The following is a 19,810-nucleotide window of genomic DNA, read 5'->3' on the forward strand; positions in this document are numbered from 1 at the left end:
TTACTTAACTATATACAGATTTATTATCACAACAAAACCATTAAAGGGTAAGATCATATATATATAATCTATGTACAAGTTGACAAAACAATAAACCCTATATATGTGTGTGTGTGTGTGTGTATGTATATATCTCACCCAGTTTGAGGGGTGAGGGGCTTCCCCATGGGGACCCTCTCTCCAGGTTCACTTACTATTCCACAGTCCCGGAGAATTGCCTCTTGTTCTCCAGGTCAAGCTCTGTCCCTGATGGGTTTTTCTGCTGCCTGACTCTCCTGCTGCTATCCTGGCTTAGGGCCACGTGCACCGCTGTGTGTAGTGGGCACTTGGCTTTATGCTAGGGGTTGGCGGCTTGGATATCCTTGTGTAGCACCAGGGCTTGGTCTGTTCCCGGACCCTCTGGGCTGCATTGTTTGCACTGAGCTGCTGCCCATGTTAGCAGCTGTAGACCCAAGACGCCTCAAGCGGCGACCAGGGTCTCTCACCCTCCATGTAGTGCCTCAAGCACTGAGCTCCCAGCCTCATTCTCGGGGTTGAGGACCTGAGCCACCCCAGAGGCTTCTAAGGTCCTGCTCCGTGCAACAGCCTGTGCACTGTGTCTGGCCGCACACCAGAGGTTGCAGACCCAAGCCGCCTCATGCAGCTCCCAGGGTCTGGACACCATGCGCTGGGCTGTGCACCGAGAGCCTAACCGCTGGAGCTGTGCCATGCTCCCCACCGACAGAGGTCTGCAGGGGCTCTTCCTGGGCTACTGCTTTGCCCTGCTGAGCAGCTCTCCTCAGCTCTTCTAAACCCCACTTTTCTCTGCATCTGCCCCTTGTGGCGCAGCTCCTTTTATACGCCCCAGGGCTCTGCCCCTAAAGTCCCCCAAACCTGACAGTTTTCAGTGTTCAGTCAGGTCCTGAGAAGCTCTTCTCCCCCTCCCTTCAGGAAAGGGGTGTGAGGGTCTTTCTCTTGCTGCCTCCTAATTGGTGGAAGGGCTCCACCAATCAAAACAGTGGAATCTCAAGCATAGGATTCAAACCAACCTCTGAAAGGTAAGATTGCTATGCTAAATATCAGATTCCGACCCACTGTCACTTTTGAGCCTCCTTCCCTGGCTTGAATCCCTGGCTGGTTCAAGTGATCTAACAGGCCTGATGTGTCCGACCCAGCAGGGAGCAGCGCCTGGGCCTGGCAGCTGCTGCCTCTGCTGCTCACACGGGCGGGCAGGTCCTGCAGGGCTGGTTTTTGTGCAGGCTCTCATGCATTTTCATTCACTGTGCATCTGGCACAGTAATACTGGGCCGTGTCTGCAGGTTGGACCCCGGTCAGGCGCAAGTAAACTTGGCTGCTGGACGTGTCTCTGCTGATGGTGAGGCGGCTTTGGAGAGCGCTGTTAAAGTAGGGGCTTCCACCAGCCCAGATAGCTCCGACCCACTCCAGCCCTTTCCCTGCTGCCTGTCGAGCCCAGTGCACATAATAGCTAGTGAGAGAGAATCCAGACACGGTGCAGGTCAGGCTGAGGGTCTCTCCGGGCTTCACCACCCCAGGGCCAGACTCCTTCAGCGTGATCTGGGCCAGGATACCTAATGGAGAAAAATGCAGCATTAGCAAATGAACAATCTTCTACAAGTCTCCCTCTCATCCTGCCTCTGTATCCCTCTATCCCACAAGACAGGAGGCACTTACCTGGTGGAGCTGCCAGAAGGATGAGCAAAGCCAGCGCTGGCGTCATGGTCCTTGTGGCTGGTGCCCGGTGTCCCCAGCAGACAGGAGGCGGCAGCTCTGGGGAGACACTGAGGTGCACAGAGCCAGGGCTGGTGTTTAAGGAGGAACCTTGCCTGCGTTAAGCAGGAAATTGGGGAACAACATTTGCATGTGCTCTTTTTATAAGGGCCTTTCACAGATCTCACACAAGGTAGGTTTGGCTGTTGACTAAAGGGGTTTTGAGAGCCAAAGGGAAACCTGGAAATGGGGAGTTGGCTTTGTTATTGTACCAGACTAATGGCACAGAAAACCAAGAGCCAAACAATAAAAATCTAGAGGAGTTACAGATTTTGTCTCCGGCTGGATATTATCAAGGCAAAACCTCCCATGATCTGGGACTTCCCCTCTCTCCCAGGGAAATATCCCAGAGTCCTGCCAGGGAAAAATCTCCCAGGGAAAATTCCAGTTTCTCAGTGAAGGATGGATCCATGCTACTTAAATGTCGAATGAGCCCCAGAGGCTTGGGGGTGCCTTATTTTATTCAGAGGGTTCCTGACTTTTGGTAGAAGTGACAACTTGTTTCATAGCAGCTGAGGGATCAATACCACTAGAATACAGAAACCTAATGAAACTGGATGCTTTTTATTTTATATGGAAGGTATCCCAGGGTGTGAAGGATAAATGCTGTGAATTTGCTTCATGTCTGGGAAACTGGCTATCATTTGAACGAGGCAAATGAGGGAAATGATGAAAAAGCAGAGCATAAAAATCCTCCCTTTCCTAAGAGAGCAGTTGGTCCTTCATAGTTGCTTTGTGCTTATTTCTGCCCATGCACATCTGCTGGGTGTCTTTGCCCTCTGGTGCCTGTGTGTGTGCGGGGGGGGGGGGAGGCTGCATGCATGGATCTGGTGTGTCCGACTGTATCACAGGATGTGGATGTGCACTCGTCTGGTCTCTGGGATAGGAGAAGGGTGAGGTCCATCAGGGATACATCCTGCCATGCACAGATGCCAAGCTGGAGGAGGGCACCAAACCCTGGGTGCCTAAGTATTTTGCCTCACGGTCGAAAACCTGAGTGGCTCAGGGTGGTTAACCCCTTGAAGCCTAGTCCTACACAGCTGCATAAAGCCCCAGCCCCTGGGTGTCTGTTGGCCTACTGGAGTAGTTCAGGCTTCCCCAGGACCTTTCCCCTCTGCCTGCAGGGTATGGGTCATGGCCCAGCTGCCCTTGAGTGCTGCATGATGGGGACAGCCCAGGGCTGGGGAGCCCCATCCTGCCCTCTGTGTGTGCAAGCCACAGGAGGCTGGGACAGGGTCCAGTCCTATCAGCATCCTCTTGTTCTGGTGGGGTCTCTTGCAGCTCCTCCCAGCAGTCCCTGGGTTGGTCTCTGCAGGCATACTCATGACTAGCCCTGCTGCTGTGTGGCATGGAGATATGGCCCATGGGCTTGGTCATGTCAGAGCAGGAGACAGTGAGTTCTCAGGGAGGGGGGTCGTGGGGTACCACCAACTAGCCAAAAATGCCAGACACCCCCCACCCCCACTCACTGACATCCCCCATAATGGACCAGAAGGGTCTGGGAGGACCTGGCTTTGCCTTCCTCAGTGTGCCCAGCTGGACCTTGTTTCCTGTGGGAGCATGGGTTGGATAGCAGGACAGACTCCTCTGTCTGGATCCAGGTGACAACCCTGGATCTTCTGACTGCTCTCTACCCCCTTGCTTCCTGCTGTGGCTTGCTCCTGACTCCTGGATCCATCCCCCTGCAGCACCAAGCCCTGACTGCCCACAGCCCCGCTGGGTCCTTGATGCTCTGGGCCAGGCTAGGGCTGTTCTCTGCCCTGCTCCCCATGAAGGGAGGGGGCACACAGCTGAGGCACAGGGCTCTGCCCCAGGCAGGGGCTGCAGGTGCGCACAGGCTGCATTACCCAGTATTGGCTGAGCGGCTGAGCCTGAGGTGGCTGAGGGAACTGGGTGCCCGGTGCCCAGGCCTGCATGGTGGGTTTTGCAGGACAGAGTCACTGAGACTCCCTGGAGCACCCACTTCAAGCACGGCCAGTGTCTTCTCTCACATCCTGTCCTCCCCGGTCACACTTGGCCCCAGCTGTTGGGATGTGGGACTGTCCTGGTCTGACTACAAGCACCCACCAGCCAAAGGCTGCAGCCCAGCACTGCCCCTCCCTGTGCCACAGCTTGGGGGTGTTTCCCAGGGTGTGAGTGCTGGAGAAGTCCCATCCAGCCTGCCTGGGGACGGTGCAAGCAGGCTGGCCCTGGCTGTGTGAGGCGCTGGGGCAATTCCCCAGATCCTGGCGTCTCCCGGCTGGCTGCATCTGAGCCGGCTGCTGCAAGGAGCTGGGTGGGTGCTCTGGCCAGGTCCCTGCTGCCCAGCTGGGCAGGGACCAGGTGCTCTGTGTTTCCCACTGTGCATTATTTTTGGTGCCCATTGCAGGGGCTGGAGCCCAGAGGGAGAAATGTGCCTGGGGTGTGTGTCCAGCTCCGCTTCAGCTGTTTGTTCAGGCTGTGGCTGCTTCTCGCTCCTGGGCATGAGCTGACAAGAGATTTGCTCAGAAGTTTTTGTATTGGGCACAGCAGGCTTCTGATCACTGTGGGCTTCACACCGTGATACCCGGCCCTGTCCTCAGCTCTCAGATTGTTCTTCTGCAGGTACAAGGTGTTGCTGGAGTCATCTCTGGAGATGTTCAATCGCCCCTTCACCGCAGCCCTGTAGTATTTGATGAGATTACAGGTGTGAAGCATTTATACCTGTGACCCCCCTCTAGTCCCTTCCCAGGAGCCTGGCCTGCGCTTGTGGCAGTGGTTGTGGCAGTGGTTACAGCCGCAGTGGTGGTCGCAGAGAGACAGAGCCACCGGTCACCCCGCTCCCCTTCCTGCTCTCATCCCCTCCCCTCTTCCCCACTGCCTTCCCCTCCCTGCTGGCTGTTGTTGGAGGTGGAGGGTGGTCCAGCCCCTGGAGAGCTGGTAGAGCAGATAAGGCAGAGTGGACCGGGCCGCAGGGAGCAAGTGTGCAATCTATAGCTGTGCCCCTTTCTGCCAGTCTGACCTCAGGCTGGTCATAGATTTCACAGATTTCCAGGCTCGGAAGGGACTATGAAACTATGAAAGTAGTGGGTAGGGGCAGGAGGTGCTGGAGGAGGGGGAAAGGGACCGATTGGGGTACCCCACCAGGCCGCATCCCCTGCCTGCTCCCCCAGCCACCCTGAGTGGCCCCTGACCCATGCCCGATGCCCCAGCCCCACCCCGCACCCTGAACCATGGCTGCCCAACCTGGCCCCAGTTCCCAGTTTAAAGAAAAAAATAAAGCCCCCCACTCACCAGCTTCTGCAGTGGCATGCGGGTTCGGGGGCTCATGGCAGAGCCCCCCATTCAGCAGGGGGCAGCGGGGATCCACCCCCCTACCTGGCAGTACTTGGTGAACTGGGGGCTTTTCTTCATTTTTTTCAGAGTTGGGACCTGGGGCTGGCTGAATTAATTCAGGACAATGAGTCAAATCACCAAATTGAATCACTGTCCCCCAAATCATCTGAATCTGAAGTGATTTTTTGTTTGCTTCACTTGACCTTCACAAGGTCCCCTCACAGTCCAGCACCTCCCGCTCCTGGAGACAGGCCCAGGAAAGAGCCTGTGGCCGCGGGTGCTGGTGGCAGGGAAGCTGCAGGGGCTGGGCCGTGGGAGAAGGAGCTGGGGCTAGAGGTGGCCCAGAGGGCTGGGGTGGCCTGAGCTGAGGCTGGAGGGTCAGGGCTGGGGTTGGACTGCTTGTGGGGAGCAGGGGGTTGTCCGTGGGATGCACATCTCTCCCCACAGCCTCCAGGAGCCCCCCTCACCTGCCCCAACCTGGCTCTGGGCACCAGGGCCCTGACTCTAGCCCTGCTGCCAGCCCAAGCCCTGCCCCAAGCGCTCGTGGGGGAGCAGGGCCAGGACAACCAGGGCGGTCATGGTGCTGCAGGAAGGGAGCCCAGAGCCCAGCATGGAAGCTCAGCTCCTGGGGCCGTGGTCCCCAGCACCCAAGGGCAGGTCCTTGAGCAGGATCAAATTGTGATTAGCATAGAGGGAGTGTGCCAGGGGAGGCCAGGACAGATGAGAGGGCATGTGCACTCCTCTGTCCCTGGCCAGGCCTTCCCGGCTCTGCTGGGGAAGCCTGGGCAAGCTCTTTAGGCTTCACCATCACACCCCTTTGGATGCGAGCATTGTTTGTGGTATAGGATATGTACCTTCAAGGGGCCAATAGCGGGACACCCAGTCTCTCCCTGTGATATATATCAGGTGCGGTTTCTGGTGGTGGGGAGTTGTAGTTCTCCCTGCACGATGTGAGCATGTGAGTTGATGAATCCTGTTCCTAATCAAGATAAAGCTGTCTACCACTCCACTGGTCTCTGCTGAATGGTGACTGGAGGATGGGGCCCCAAAGGCGCGGAGGTCTGAGCGAGTCCCCCGTCCCTGGGATCCGGTGGCATACAGCAAACACTGTACAGTGTCACAAGTGACCCGTCTCTCGGTCGAGTCACCGGCATCCTGATTAAGGGGGTTGCAGCGTTCATTCCAAGAAAAAAATGGAGCATTTCAAACTTCCACCAGCATCCTCCTTCACTGGAAATCTTGGGCAGATTGGAGGAGATGGGAACAGAGGCTTCGATTACACCTTGCAGTCACAAAGGCTGCGGAAGAGGCAGAGGATTATAAAATTGCAGTCATGCTTCACTGCACTGGGGATAAAGCCCTAGAAGTTGACACCAACATGCAAGGGGTGTCAAAACCCTTCCTGAGGTGTTTGCAGAATTCAAAAAGTACTGCAAACCCAGGAAAAACCCTGTCTTTGAAAGGTAGCAGTTCTGGCAGCTTAGCTACAATGTGAAGCTGCAGGCATAGGTGATTGTGTAAGGGAGCTCAGAAGCAGAGCACAGCATTGTGAATTTGCACTTGCTGAGGATGTTGTGCTGCAGGACAAAATTGTCTTCATTATAACTGCCTGCAACCTGAAAGAAAAGCTTCAGCTAAATCCCTCCCTCACCCTAGCGCAGCCTGTGGATAACTGCAGAGCAAAGGCTCTCACAAGTGCTCAGGCCCGAGTTATGTCTGCAGAAGCAAGCGTGCATACAGGGGAGCAAAAGCCAAGCTGCCAGAGCACTTTGCAAAAGCAAAGCAAGCCACCAGCGAAGCTTGCTCCACAGGTGAGCAATGAAGCAAACAAAGGCAGAGCCTGCAGAAGGTGTGGAAGCACACACAAGCCTGGGTCCTGCCCAGCTTTTGGAGAAAGTTGTTACAAATGCTTGGGAGTGAACCACTTTGCAAAAATGTGCAAATCAAAGGCAGAGGGTCCAAAATCTGCAAAAGGAGCCAGTGCCCTATATATGGTCCCAATGGCTGCAAGGCGGCTTTCACAGACCTTTCCTAGCCAGAATGCCTGGTATAGCACAGTCGTGATCGCTGGCTTGCCAGTCGCTTTGAAGTGAGATCCTGGAGCAGAAGCAAACATTATCCCAGCAGATGTAGCAAAGCCTTTGAAAGGGAAAGTGCGGAAGACTCCAGCTCATGTTACATTGATTGCCTTCAGCAGTGCACACATCCAACCAAAAAGTGCAATCCTTGCACACTGCAAATCTGGTGCTAATGAACGTGATTTAACTTTTTATATAACAAACAATAGTGACCCACCAATATGTGGTAGGGTGGCATGCACCACCTTAGACCTTCTCCGACATGTCCATGGAATGGCTCGGACAGCACCTGCAACCAAGGCGGACCGTCTCAAAATATACCTGGACGTTTTTGAAGGTTTGGGCCAGTTTCCTGGTACCCACCACACCGATGTCGACTCAGCGGTACCACCAGTTGTGCATGGTTGTAGAAAAATTCCCTATGCAACCTCAGGTGAGTTGAAGCCCGCCCTCAAGACGAAAAGTGAGCCTAAAACGAATGCCCACATCGAATGATGGATTGCGAATTGTGCACCTTCTCAAGAGCTCCAACCCAGGAATCAGAAAGAGCCCACGATCTCACATGAGATCCCAGACCTGCCTTGGCTAAAACTGACAGCAGACATTTTTGACCAACAGGGACAGTCTCATTTGATCCTAGTCAACTATTACTCCAAGTACCCTGAAGTTTTGCACCTGCCAGACAAAACAGCTGGCATGATAGTAGGCAAAACAAAGTCTGTGTTTGCTCACCATTTCATACCTAGAGAAATTGTCTGTGATCACGTGCCATTTGCAAGTCACACGATGAAACAATTTGCAACCGACTGGGGCATAACCATCACCCATTCTAGCCCCGGGTACCCACAATCCAATGGCCAGGCTGACCGCACAGTGCAGACCATCAAATCAACTCTTAAGACGACATTGCAGGATGGCTCTGATCTACTTTAATCAATCTGAGCAACATGCCCATTTCCGGTCTTGAGTAAGGTCCAGCGCAGCTTCTGATGGGGAGACTCCTCCGCAGTCCCCTCCCTGCTACAGCGGGGATGCTGACACCCAGACGACCGTCGATCGCCTCCCACTACTTGCGGGACCTTCAAAGGAACCAGAAGGAGCGCTAAGACTGCCCAGCTGGTTTCCTGCTGCCTCTACCACACGGGGAGAAGTAGGGATGCAAACAAGTACAAGTTGGACACCAGCATCCATCACGGCAAAAAGGGATGAACCGTGCGACAGCCCCCAGCGGTAATCAGGAGGAACAGAAGACACTTAGGATAGGATTGCTCGTCAGTCCCAGCACGACAAGTTGGTGTACCTCAAGAAATGGCAGCAGAGCAAACTTCAGAAGATGAACCAGACCACCATGAGCAAGAGTTTCATCACATTGCAGACAATCCACCTGTTGCCCAGAGGAACCTGATGCCACCACGCCAACTAAGAGTGGACGTGTGGTGAGATTGCATGTGAAGAACAAGGACCATAATGGGATAGCGGTAAAGGCTAGAGCCCACTGGTGAGCCGAGTACTAGCAACTTCTGGCTCCACGATCCTGAAACGTTCCCAGTGTGGAAATAAGTTTCACCAGGCCTCTTGCTTGACTAAGAAGAGAGAGAAAGAGAAGAGAAAAAGGTGCTGATGCTGATGCCATGTGTTTTTAGATGTTCTAAGATAAGGAAAAACCTTCATGCCTTGTTTTGTCTGTGTGCAGATGTTAACCTCCTCCTTTCCGCCGAACCAGAAGCTGAGAACTGTTCCCAAAACATAGTGTTTTTTTCTAAATAAGTAAACTGCTTACGTGCGACAAACGAATGATCAACACCTTTCTGTTTCTCCCCAGGTTGCTTTGTCTGAACCCTGCATCTTTTCTCGCTGTCTAAAGTATAAATACGCTTGTAAATTTGTAGAGGTCAGAGTTCCTTTGAGAACCCTCCCTGTGATCACTTGTATAGTTTTAAATAAACCTAGATGACTCTGCCAATTCTAATACAACCACAACGCGAAGTTTGATTTCTTCCACAATTTGGTGCCGTGACTCGGATAGAGACGCCCGGAGTGATCGGTTGAGATACAGACCATCTCCTCACCGATGCCCCGGCTAGCCAAACTAAGGTAAGAGACCGTTTGAAATCTCTACTGGGGCTTTTCAGTGAGAGACTGCCTGTGTGTCTTCCTGTTCGCCGCTTGAGGCTTACCGTATCCGACCCTTTTGCTGCCAGAATTGTCAGACCCACTATGTAAGTAGGAACTGTGAATGAAGGTTAAAGAAAAGAGTAAAGAAACTGTGTTGCTGTGGTCAGTGAATGTATTTCATTTCCCCGTGTGCATTGAGTTCAGTTCTGCAAAGAACTATGAGGTCTTTCTGAAGCTAGGAGTGGAAACCTTGTGCAGCTGCCCCCAGGACACCAGACTGTGTGCTCTTCGAAAGCAAGGGTGCAAGGTGGAAACTCTTAGACTGGAGGAGATCAGGGTTGTGTGACAAATTTTCCCTCCCCCCCTCTCCTCTGCTGTTGTAAACTCTGTAGGAATTTCAAATCAGATAGTTTCTCATCCTGTTTCCCAACGCTTACATGTTTCTCTCGGCCCTGTTTCTGATCAACATGCTTTTCTCCTCAGTCCTTGTTCTCCTGTTAATTTGTTAGGCAGAGATTTGCTTTGTCAACTCAGCTGTACTATTTATTGTTCTCCTCATGGTGTTTATGTGGATGTTCCCTGTGTTAATGAAATGGCTGTACTTGCTACCCTAGCTAGCTAGCTCACCTCCTGAGCCTGAGTCCCCTAATCTTTCTGTTACAAGAGGAAATCATAAAGGCTGTCCCTCCGTTTCTCTGGTCCCAACATGCTAATGAAGTAGGGCAAATTCATACTGCCCAGCCTGTAAAAATTAGATTAAACCCAGCTAAGCCATTACCTAAAGTTGCTCAATACACTTTATGCCCAGAAGCCGAAGAAGGGATACGTCCTGTTATAACAGCTCTTTTGAAGCAAGGTATCATTCATTGTCTTGACTAAGAGTCCTTGTAATACAGCTATTCTTCCTGGAAAGAAACCTGGAAAGAATACCTATTGCTTTGTACAAGACCTCCGTGCAGTAAATTCTGCAGTTTTACCTACTTTTCCTGTTGTGCCAAATCCAGCCGCTGTCTTGTCCTGTATTCATCTTAATGCCTGTTATTTTACTGTTGTTGACTTGTGTTCTGCATTTTTCTCTATCCCTATACATCCTGATAGCCGGTTTCTCTTTGCATTTACCTAGAAGAGACTTCAGTGTACCTGAACTCGATTGCCCCAAGGCTAGACTGAATCCCCTTGTCTTTTTCCTCAAATTCTGAAGAAGGATTTAGAATACATAATATTTAAAGACAATTCTGTGCTTGTGCAGTACGTTGATGATCTGCTGTTAGCATCTACCTCCCTTAAAGCCTGTAAAGCTGATTCTTTAACTCTTCTCACCTCTCTTGGCCTAAAAGGCCATAAAGCATCTAAAGAAAAGCTACAACTTTGTCTCCCTCGTGTCCACTATTTGGGTCATGATATTTCTGCTATGCCTCTATAGTCAAGCCACTGCAAAACCTGACTCTTGTTAATACCTCTGAGCCTTTGCCCTGGACTTCAAAAGCCGAAGCCGCTTTTGCCTCTATTAAACAAGCTCTGTCGCAAGCTCATCCCCCAGGCCTTCCTGATTATACCAAACCATTTATTCTTTTTTGTCATGAAAAAGACGGATTTGCACTTGCTGTGCACATGGAGACAAGCACCGTCCCATTGCTTATTATAGCTCTGCTCTTGACCCAGTTGCAGCCAGACTTCCTCCATGTCTTCGTGCTGTAGCTGCTATTACTGTTGAACTGTTCTGTACCCTTGTATTAGGTTCTCCCCTTACTGTTCCTATCCCACATGCTGTAGCAGCTCTTTTACTAAAAACTAAAACTCAACACCTTTCAAATGCTAGATTGACTAAGTATGACATTTTGCTTTTTCTGCTGGAAATATATTACTTTCACTAGATGCCCTGTTTTAAACCCTGCCTCCCTGTTGCCTACTCCTTTAGATGGTGAACCCCACGATTGTATTGTTGTTACTGCCCACCTAACAATGCCCCTTGCAAAACCCAAATCTAGTATTTTATGTTGATGGGTCACATCAAAGAAACTCAAAAGGTTCTCTTGTTGCAGCATATGCAGTATGTTCCCAATGTGATGTTATAGAAAGCCATCACTTGCCCAATGTATATTCAGCTCAAGTTGCTGAGCTTGTGGCCCTTACCAGGACTTGCACCCTAGCCTCTGGTACCTCTGTTAATATTGACACTGATTCTCGCTATGCCTTTGGTATTGTACATGATTATGGTCAACTTTGGAAGCAACGAGGCTTCCTCATGTCAAGAAGTGCCAAAATTAGTAATGGGCCATATGTAAATGCCTTGTTAAATGCTTTACAGTTACCTTCTGCTGTTGCTATTATTAAATGCCAAGCTCACCACAAACCTTATGATAATGTTACATGTAAAAATGCTCTGGCAGACTCCGCTGCCAAAGCTGTGGCTATTTCCACTCCTCAGGCTACACCTGTGTTTTTGTCTATCTCAATTAACCAGTCTCCATTGGCAAGTCTTCATGACATTGCCCTCCTCCAAGATCAGGCTCCAGAACCAGAAAAATATACGTGGAGACTGGCTGGGTGTTTGTTACACCCTGACCATTTGTGGCGCTGCCCGGACGGCCGCCTGGTTGCCCCAGCGGTCCTTCTTCCCTATCTTGCTCGCATACACCACGGCATAGCACACGTGAGCAAAGGGGGGATGATAGAAGCTGTTAAGCTTGATTGGTTTGCTCCAACTTGTTCATCTGTGGCTCAACAATACTGTTATACCTGCCCTGTTTGTCAAGCCCCAAATTAGGGAAAACCTGTAAAAACAAAAAAGCAGCACATCCCCCACCTTCGGGGCCATTTGTAAATTTACAAATAGATTTTATTCAAATGCAGCAATGTTGTTCTTATGAATATGGTCTTGTTATTGTATGTATGTTCTCTGGATGGGTAGAAGCCTACCCATGTGCAAAAGCTGATACCATCACTGTGAGCAAAAAGTTGCTCAAAGACTTTATTCCAAGGTTTGGTATTCCTTTATCCATAAACTCCGATAGAGGAACTCATTTTACTGGGCAGATAATGAAAGAAGTCTGCAAAGTCCTGCAAATCCAGCAGAACTTTCATTGCCCGTACCATCCACAGGCCTCGGGCCAAGTGGAACGCCAAAATGGCATTTAAAAAAATTAACTGGCCAAAATTTGTGCTCAGACTCACTTGAAATGGCCAGATGCACTTCCCATAGCCCTTATGAGTATGAGATCTACTGTCAATCGAAACACCAAACTTAGCCCACATGAAATCCTGATGGGAAGACCCATGAGACTCCCTGCCTCACCACCTGTTGCCTCCCACTTTTGCAATATACATTTACTTGATGATATTATTCTAGACTACTGTACGGCACTAATGAAGTGTGTTAAGGCTTTTCATTCACAGGTACAAGCAACTGTCCCCAAGGAAGCAGATGAGCCCTGCCATTCCATCCTGCCTGCTGACTGGGTCCATGTAAAAGTCCATCAACTGAAGTCATCGGTGGAACCCCGCTGGAAAGGCCCATTCCAGGGACTCCTGACAGCCAACACTGCAATTAAGTGTCAAGGACTCCAACTGTGGATCCATGCTTCACACACTAAGAAAACATCAGCCCTGCTAGACTTAGAGTCTCCTCCATATCAACCTTGTAATCAGCCTCCACAGACCGGTAGTGAGCCTAGCGCCTGCCAACAGGAGAGCTCAAGACCAGTAGTGAGCCAAGCGCCTACTGGTGAAGAGGATTGCCACTACAGAGAGAAGAGGATTTACCACTACAGAATGAAGAAAATGTACCCCAATGACACCACTATGCCTTTCGGGAAAGGAAAAAGGCCTCTGCCTAGTTCCTGGTTCCCGAGGTGGGGTTGGTTAGTCGTGACTTGGGTACTTCTCAGTCTTTCCTTTTGGATCATCTTATATGAACTTAAAGACTCAGTAGCTAAAAGAAACTTTGTAAATCAGACTAGACTTCAAAACAGGTCAAAAAGATCACTCCCACACTGGCATGCTCACCAAAGTGCTTTTCTTCAGCTGTCTTACCCATATGCAAAGGATTTAAATGTTTCTAAATGTTGGGTATGTCCCCACTTGCCTCCTAGTACAATGACAGGGGTGCCCATGATTGCTTTCTCCCTTAATTGGACGACTTTTGTGATATGTATGTTAAAATAGTGAAAAGGTAAAAAGAAAGAAAAATTAGAAGTTAAAAGGCTCATGTCTATAAATATCTAATATGTTGGGCCAAAAAGGCCCAAAAGAGGGGGAAAGTGGAAATAAGTTTAACCAGGCCTCTTACTTGACTAAGAAGAGAGAGAAAGAGAAGAAAAAAGGTGCTGATGCTGATGCTATGTGTTTTAAAATGTTCTAAGATAAGGAGAAACCTTCATGCCTTGTTTTGTCTGTGTGCAGATGTTAACCTCCTCCTTTCCGCCGAACCAGAAGCTGATAACTGTTCCCAAAACATAGTGTTTTTTTCTCGCTGTCTGAAGTATAAATACGCTTGTAAATTTGTAGAGGTCAGAGTTCCTTTGAGAACTTTCCCTGTGATCACTAGTACAGTTTTAAAGAAACCTAGATGGCTCTGCCAATTCTAATACAACCACAACGTGAAGTTTGATTTCTTCCACACCAGTTAAAGTAGCGCCCGATGAACATCCAAGTAGCTAAGAGGGAGCTGCCCGAGTAAAGGACGGGGATGTGGTACATGGGAGGTCCCTTGAAGGGGCCAGCAGTGGGATGACCCAGTCTCTCCCTGTGATGCCCTGCAGGTGTGGTTTGTGCTGGTGGGTAGTTGTAGTTCTCCCTGCAAGCTGTGAGCTTGTGAGTTGCTGAATCCTGTTCCTAATAAAGATCAAGCTGTTTGCCACGCCCCCGGTCTCAGCCAAATGGTGACTCGTAGACAGACCCCAAAGGCATGGAGGTCTGAGTGAGTGCCTCATCCCTGGGACCCATGCCATAGAGCAAGCACTGTCCATGGGCCCATCCCTGGCACTTGGGTTCATGTGAGAAGCCCACAAGTGTCCTGTTGGTGTTTTGGTTGTGCCACAACTATGAGCATGCCCGTCCCTGCTCCCCCTTCCCCATGTGGAGTAACAGAGCCCAGGGAGTGTCCCCCTGAGCTGCACAAGTTCCCCCCATCCCCTTGCTGGTGGTGGGGGTGAGTGTGGGGCAAGAGGACTATCAGGAAAGTCCACTCCTAGTGACCGCACCGTGCTGGGGAGCTGAGCTGTATCTGAGCAGGGGCAAGAGGAATGGGAGCTATTTCTCTCCAACAGAAGCAGGGGTGGAGGGTTCGGAGGCCATTGTAACTCTGGATTTGCAGATGGGGCTGAGGCCGAGCTGGGCTCTGTGTTCCCAGCCCCACCCCACCGGGCAGTGATCAAAGGGGGCTACTGTTTAACCGGGACTCCCTGCACCAGGGTGGTCACTGCTGTGACCAGCCAGGGCGGTCACTGCTTGGGCCACACGGACAAGGACAGACAATGCGCCCAAAGAGTTCAGGGGCTCAGGTCATCTGGGGCGGGAGCACCCCCAGGCCAGGCCAGGCCAAAGGCGCCCACAGCCCCCACACTCAGCACCTTGCCCAGGTGGGAGGGAGACCCCTGGTTGCCATGGCAAAAGAGCTGTTGTGCCCAGTGACATCACAATGCCCAGCCTCACTCTCAGGTACCGGCTCCTCCCAGTGCTGTCCTGCCCTTCGCCCGCGCCACTTGCCCTTCCTTGTCCTTGTGCCTGTTGGTTAGTTAGTTCCTTACTTTAGCAGTTTGTTGGGTAGTTTGTTAGTTCTTTAGGTAGCTTCTTAGTTCGTTAGGTAGGTAGTTTGTAGTTGATAGGTTGTTTGTTAGTTCATTAGATAGTTCAATAGTTAGTTAGTTATTTCATTAGTTCGTTAGTTAGTTGTTTGTTTGTTTCTTAGTTAGATTAGTAGTTCCTATCCGGGCATCGGAGGCGAGCACCAGTCGCAGACATGAGTGCCCTTTCTCCCTCAGCCATGGGGGCAGCCCTGGGGACATGGCACGGGTCCATCCCGGGGACTTTTGGGAGATGTGACAAGCTGTGAGCGGGGGCTGAGGGTGGGCAAGGGCCCAGCACTCGGCCCCATGCCTCGTCCCTGCTCGCGGCAGTCCGGCTCCTCTTTCCTTCCTTCAGCTCAGGGCTGTGTTTCTTTGCAGATGCTCCAGCGGGAGAAGCTGCCCCCCGTGCGCCTGCGCTCCAGCAACCTGGGTGAGACCTGGGCACGTGCCCCGCCATGGGAGCAAGAAGGGCTGGGCAGCACGAGAGTCCACAGGGCTGTGTGGCTTCCCCTCCCGTCAGGGTTTGGCTAGCAGGCTAAGCCCACGCTGTCCATGGTGTAATCTGGACAGCCCCCGCCCTGTGCCACCCCCCACCAGCTGTCACCCCCTGCTCTTCACCAGCAAGTTCCCTGGGGAAGGGGAACAGGACTGGCCCCCATGGGCTCCACACGCTGGGCCAGGTCCTGGCCCTGCAGCCCCTGCCCATGCCCCAGCCCTGGGAGCCTTCCTCCTGGCCATGGCCCTGCTGCCCTCTGCTCCCTTGCAAGGCGGCGCTCATACGGGCTCTGGGGCTGTGAGGGTGGGGGTCTCTCCCCAGGTGACCCGTGCCCCTCCCAGCTCCATGCAGCACATGGGACCCTGGGGACAGTCTCTGTCTCCCACCAACTCCACGGGCCCTCCAAGACTAAGGGAGGGTCATGGGCTCATCCCCCGATCACAGGGACAGTCCTTCCCGAATACGAGTGTCTGGGGGGACCTGGAGCTGGGGACTCACCTGGGACACAGGGTAACAACCAGCCCCTGGGATCCCCGGGCCCAGCTCTAGGAGCCGTGCCTGGCCCCAGGGCTCGGGGGGCCACCAACCCTGCATCACGGGGAGATGGGACCTTGCTGCCTAAGTTAGCCCATCGCCCCAGACGCTCTTTCTTTCTCCAGGAGCACAAACCCCGCTGCCGGTACCACCAGCAGCAGGTGAACGGGTCCCAGCGGGGCTGGGGGCTGTGAGGAGACCAAGTGCGCTGGCTAATGGGTGCACGGAGGCGTCGACCAGAGGGACAAGGCTGGGCCTGGGCTGCGGGATGGAGGGCAAAAGCAGGGCCAGAAGGACACATGGTGCAAGAGGTGGCTCCGTGCGCAGACAGACGGGCAGTGGCATGAGGCCTCTCTAACCCACACGCTCTCGTTTCCTGCAGCTGGAGCTGAAGGCACTAAGGGCCTGCCTGGCTCAACAGGAGCAGGACGCAGCAGTCCTCCTGTCCCGGTAGGTGTGGGGCTGGGGAGCACCGGGCTGTTCCTGGGGTGCCACGCAGGGCTCGGGGCTGCAGCCCAGGGCCCGTCCCTGCTTCTGCACAAGTCTCTCATTGGGGAAGGGCTGTTTTGTGGGATGGCGCCGTCAGTCTCCCTGAGCCCACAAATGTGCTTTGTCCCCACAGAACTCAGCAAAGGGAAGAGCAGCTCCTGGTGAGCTGGGGGCGGGGCGGGGGGGCAAGGCCAGCAGCGGTGTGGGGCAGGGGAGGGAGCAGGCTTAGGCCGAGCTTGGCCAGTTGGGTATATCCCAGAGGACATGAAAGCGGGAAACAGAGTCCTGGCACCTTGCGTGTTGGGGCAGGTGGGGCCTGACAGGTGCCTCGGGAGGTGCCTCTTTTGGGTGCCTGATATGCTCGATTCAGCCATGGGCATGGTCTGATGGGCTGGGGTGATTGTGGTGCAGACTCAAGTGGAGGAGCTGCAACAGGAGAATCGCGCCCTGGTGCTGGCCCTCCAGGCACACAGGGAGCAGGGCCAGGCTTTGGAGGACAGCCCACAGAGGTGAGTTGCTCTGCATGCCCCTGCCCAGGGAGATGGGGAGTGTGTGTGGCCCCGTGTGTGCCCAGGTCAAGGCTGTGCCCCGCTGTGCCAGGCCCTGCACTCAAGGGGCTGGGTGCTGCCCCGGCTCTATGGGGGGAGGGCATGTGTCTGCGGTGCTGGGCATTACGTGAGCCTTGTGGGTGTCACACTGTGGGACCGGTGGGGTGACAGGTCTGGGTCTGTGCTGCACGGACCTCCCTTGCTTCGTGGCTGGCTGTCCCCTCCCCCATACTCCGCCAGGTTGCCAGCACTGCGCCAGGGGCTTGCATTTTGTCCTCACTGCCACTGTTTTTTCATTTGCAACAGCGTCCTGTGGAGGGGGTCGTGGAGGAGTGCCCACCCGTTACCGTGGCGGCCAGCACCCAGGCAGAGGGCCCCTGCCACGAACACGCCGGTACCAGACCAGGGTCCTCTGCCTGGCCAATACGGGCTGCCAGGGGGAACCCCTGGCCAGGACAGCGGCGAGCACACAAACAGAGGCTCACCGCTGTCCAAAAGGACTGGGGCACAGGGAAAGATTTGATGCTTTTTATACTGCTAGTGTGTGGGGGTGCTGGGGGTGTCACGTGCAGTGTTCCTGCTGCAGGGCAGGCTGGCAGGGCTGGGAGCAGGGGTCTTTGCAGGTCAGGGAGTTCTTCTGTCAAAGGGCCTGTTGGGCTTGAATTCAGTCCACGATCCATCTCTGACCAGTTGCTTCTTGTGCAATCAGGCAGAAAAGCCCCTCCCAGGTGGTTGAGGCCGGGACGCAGAAAAGTGCTCCCCCCACTGTGGAACCCAGCACCCAGGCAGAGGGCCCCCAAAATCAGGACACCTCCACACAGACAAGGGCCCTCTGCCTGGTAGACGTGGGCTGTGACCCCCTGCCCCTATGGACCAAAGCCTTGCAGGGTCCAAAGATGACAAGACAGGGGGAAAGGTATGATGATGTGCCTAGTTTTTTGGGGGGTTTTCTAAAGAAATGTTTCATGCTCCAAGCCAAATCAGCCAGCTCCGTGAGTCAGTCCAGAACCATAAGTGGCCCTACAGCCAGCAAACATGATGCTTTCTCTAGCGTTAGGTTGTGAGCGTGGGATCAGTAGGGGAGCTCAAGGAGGGCTGGAGCCAGGAGCCCGTTCCTGGACCTGGGAAGGGTCTCACAGGTTGGGAGAAGGACGGGGTGGGGGCCAGGAGCCCAGGAAGGGAAGAGGTGAATGAAGGGATATGACTAGTGTGTCTTCAGTAAGTGCCTTGCCCACAACTCCCTCCAGCGCCCTGAGTGTCTAGGTGGGGCAAGGCTGGGACAGGGGCGCTGCAGGCCTGGGCTCTCTGTGCTGGGAGCCGTCCCTGTTGTGTATGTCCAGACGGCAGCCAGGAACCAGACCTAGGCGCAGGCAGCACAGCGGGAGGAAGGGAGGTGGGTCTGGCAGGACACCCAGGGCCGGTCCCTGGTACAAAGGCAGTGATGGAGAGAGGGGAGGCCTGGGCATGGGGTGGTGGCAGTGGCCAGAGCCTGGGGGCTTGGGGTGAATGGGAGGTGACCAGTGTCTCTGCCTCCCACCTGCAGGGCTGACACTGTGGCAAAGGGGAGGAGGAGAAGGTCGGGGGCAGCAAGGAGGTGAGTTTCCCCCCTGCACCCCAACCAGACCCAGGCCTGAGGGGCTGCCCCTCCACCAGCCCACATGATAATTGGGTGCCCTCCACCTCCAGGCCACTCAGGATGACCCGTGCCACCTCTCTGCCAGGGCCCTAGTGCCCTGCATGGACCAGCTATCTCCTGGGTTGGCCTCTCATTGCCCAACTCTGGGCCTCAGGACCCTGTTGCCAGGGGTTCATCCCGGGAATCAGAGCTTCTGGCCCAGGCCAGGCCCGCTGGGACAGAAAGCCCCACTGAGCCATGTGTGAGAGCCACGTCCTGCTCCCTGCTGGGGAGACGCTCCTTTACCCCGTGGTTGTTCCCGGGGTTGAGCGGAAGGACCCCACACTGAGCATGCCCTGACTCTGCCCTTCTCCCGCAGGTTCCAGCTCGCCTGGCTGCTCCCATGCTGCTTCACCCTGAGGAGGTGAAACCCTGCACTCCTCCCCTCCCCTTCCACCCCCGTCATCCCCTCCCTTCGTCCTCCCCTGCCCGATCTGCCGGGATGCGTCCATGGGATGACAGCCTTGCTGCCTCTGCCTGTCTGAGCATGTAAGTGGCTTCTCATTAATTGTAGTTTTCTGAAGCCTCTTCTCTTGCGTCCTTGCCTTGGGCCCGTGCACTCCAACAGAGGCGCTTCGTAGTCCTCATGTTGAGATTGCCCCCTCACTCTCATGTAACCTTGTCACAGGCCCCCGCCCGACTCACCTCCGCACTGCCACTCAGGTGTCCCAGCTACATTCAAGCATCCAGTGTCACAGCGAACAGTGGAGCCTCGCCCATTGGCCAAGGGCTTGGCTGCAACGGGTGAAAAGTGGGCTTGCAGATGCAGGCACCCCCGGGAGCTTCTACTGGGACACTCAACTTGTTAGATGCTCTCCTCCCAGCCAGGAGGGATCTGGTGGTTTTCCCCAAGGCCAGCATGCCCAGGGAAGCAGTTCACACCCATCTGGCTTCTGCAGCATCGTTGCCTTACTTGGCTGGCCAGTATGAGCCATTTAACTTCCATTACCTGTTGAGCTGTGAAGTTGAACATAAAAGGCAGAAGCAGAATGCTTGGGGTCTCAAGTCTCACCAGCCACCTAAGAGAG

General features: G+C 53.6%; 1 protein-coding gene across 4 annotated transcripts in view; it reads right to left on the bottom strand.

Annotated features, from left to right (window-relative positions):
• Nucleotides 1-19,810, bottom strand: part of LOC132244830 (hereditary hemochromatosis protein homolog) — a 27,547-nt gene continuing 7,737 nt past the window's right edge. Inside the window, exons 4-5 of one of the 4 annotated variants that reach the window (XR_009456676.1) lie at nt 19,428-19,801; nt 1-4,408 (exon numbers count right to left, since the gene is read on the bottom strand). The gene's annotated coding sequence lies outside the window, so the exon portion shown is untranslated. Of the gene's footprint in view, nt 4,409-6,515; nt 8,723-19,427; nt 19,802-19,810 lie in introns of those variants that run through there. The other 3 variants (XR_009456678.1, XR_009456677.1, XR_009456675.1) reach the window with 3 other exon arrangements.

Source organism: Alligator mississippiensis, chromosome 14, assembly GCF_030867095.1.
Source record: "Alligator mississippiensis isolate rAllMis1 chromosome 14, rAllMis1, whole genome shotgun sequence".
Taxonomy (NCBI): domain Eukaryota; kingdom Metazoa; phylum Chordata; order Crocodylia; family Alligatoridae; genus Alligator; species Alligator mississippiensis.